Below are 2,753 nucleotides of genomic sequence, written 5' to 3'. Positions count from 1 at the left end.
AGTTGGTGTAATAGCCAGTAAGAAGTAGTACACTTCAAGTTTTAGGTATCGATTATTGACTTTTTAGCTGGCTTTGGTGCCTTGGACATGAGCTAGGACCTTGATTCGGCATGAAAGGAGGACTAGCAGCCGAGTTGCACGGGAGAATGTGAAAAGTGTTCATATGTATTAAAAACCTGAGAAATCCGTCCGTTTTCGTCATTTGTTATCGAATCGACTTAAAGCCAGATCGTCACATGGGCCACTCTTCTCTCTGAAACGGTTGTACTTATCGTGTGCAGAGCTATGTCGCGTGCTGCGCTATGCAGAGACACTAAAAGCAACATAGTAGAACACAGATGACACTTCCAAGTTGATGTAATAGCCAGTAAGAAGTAGTACAATTCAAGTTTTAGTTACTGATTATTGACTTTTTAGCTGGCTTTGGTGCCTTGGACATGAGCTACGACCTTAAGATTCTGCATGAAAAGAGGACTAGCAGCCGAGTTACACAGGAGAATGTGAAAAGTGTTTATATGTAGTAAAAACCTGAGAAATCCGTCCGTTTTCGTCATTTGTTATCGAATCGACTTAAAGCCAGATCGTCACATTGGCCGCTCTTCTCTCTGAAACGGTATACTTATCGTCTGCAAAGCTATGTCGCGTGCTGCGGCATGCGGGGACACTAAAATCACCCTAGTGGAACACAGATGAAGCTTCTAAGTTCATGTAATAGCCAGTAAGAAGTAGTACAATTCAAGTTTTAGGTATCGATTATTGACTTTTTAGCTGACTTTGATGCCTTGGACATGAGCTAGGACCTTAAGATTCTGCATGAAAGGAGGACTAGCAGCCGAGTTGCATGGGAGAATTTGAAAAGTGTTCATATGTAGTAAAAACCTGAGAAATCCGTCCGTTTTCGTCATTTGTTATCGAATCGACTTAAAGCCAGATTGTCACATTGGCCGCTCTTCTCTCTGAAACGGTTGTACTTATCGTCTGCAATGCTATGTCGCGTGCTGCGCTATGCGGTGACACTAAAAGCACCATAGTAGAACACAGATGAAGCTTCTAAGTTGATGTAATAGCCAGTAAGAAGTAGTACAATTCAAGTTTTAGGTATCGATTATTGACTTTTTAGCTGGCTTTGGTGCCTTGGACATGAGCTAGGACCTTAAGATTCTGCATGAAAGGAGGACAGAGCAGCCGAGTTGCACGGGAGAATGTGAAAAGTGTTCAAATAGAGTAAAAACCTGAGAAATCCGTCCGTTTTCGTCATTTGTTATCGAATCGACTTAAAGCCAGATCGTCACATTGGCCGCTCTTCCCTCCGAAACGGTTGTACTTATCGTCTGCAAAGCTATGTCGCATGCTGCGGTATGCGGAGACACTAAAAGCACCATAGTAGAACACAGATGAAGCTTCTAAGTTGATGTAATAGCCAGTAAGATGTAGTACAATTCAAGTTTTAGCTACTGATTATTGACTTTTTAGCTGGCTTTGGAGCCTTGGACATGAGCTAAGACCTTAAGATTCTACATGAAAGAGCACTAGCAGCCGAGCTACACAGGAGAATGTGAAAAGTGTTTATATGTAGTAAAAACCTGAGAAATCCGTCCGTTTTCGCCATTTGTTATCGAATCGACTGAAAGCCAGATCGTCACATTGGCCGCTCTTCTCTCTGAAACGGTTGTACTTATCGTCTGCAAAGCTATGTCGCGTGCTGTGGTATGCGGTGACACTAAAAGCACCATAGTAGAACACATATGCAGCTTCTAAGAAGATGTAATAGCCAGTAAGAAGTAGTACAATTCAAGTTTTAGGTATCGATTATTGACTTTTTAGCTAGCTTTGGTGCCTTGGAGATGAGCTTGGAACATAAGATTCTGCATGAAAGGAGGAGTAGCAGCCGAGTTGCACGGGAGAATGTGGAAAGTGTTCATATGTAGTAAAAACCTGAGAAATCCGTCCGTTTTCGTCATTTGTTATCGACTCTCCAGATCGTCACATTGGAAGCTCTTCTCTCTGAAACGGTTGTACTTATCGTCTGCAAAGCTATGTCGCGTGCTGCGGTATGCGGAGACACTAAAAGCACCATAGTAGAACACAGATGATGCCTCTATGATGATGTAATAGCCAGTAAGAAGTAGTACAATTCAAGTTTTAGGTATCGATTATTGACTTTATAGCTGGCTTTGGTGCCTTGGACATGAGCTGTTACCTTAAGATTCTGCATGAAAGGAGGACTAGCTGCCGAGTTGCACGGGAGAATGTGAAAAGTGTTCATATGTAGTAAAAACCTGAGAAATCCGTCCATTTTCGTCATTTGTTATCGAATCGACTTAAAGCCAGATCGTCACATTGGCTGCTCTTCTCTCTGAAACGGTTGTACTTATCGTCTGCAAAGCTATGTCGCGTGCTGCGGTATGCGGAGACACTAAAAGCACCATAGTAGAACACAGATGAAGCTTCTAAGTTGGTGTAATAGCCAGTAAGAAGTAGTACACTTCAAGTTTTAGGTATCGATTATTGACTTTTTAGCTGGCTTTGGTGCCTTGGACATGAGCTAGGACCATAAGATTCGGCATGAAAGGAGGACTAGCAGCCGAGTTGCACGGGAGAATGTGAAAAGTGTTCATATGTATTAAAAACCTGAGAAATCCGTCCGTTTTCGTCATTTGTTATCGAATCGACTTAAAGCCAGATCGTCACATGGGCCACTCTTCTCTCTGAAACGGTTGTACTTATCGTGTGCAGAGCTATGTCGCGTGCTG

Source organism: Schistocerca gregaria, unplaced genomic scaffold (assembly GCF_023897955.1).
Source record: "Schistocerca gregaria isolate iqSchGreg1 unplaced genomic scaffold, iqSchGreg1.2 ptg000199l, whole genome shotgun sequence".
Taxonomy (NCBI): domain Eukaryota; kingdom Metazoa; phylum Arthropoda; class Insecta; order Orthoptera; family Acrididae; genus Schistocerca; species Schistocerca gregaria.
The sequence above is the reverse complement of the archived record's forward strand: the minus strand, read 5'-3'. Positions refer to the sequence as shown.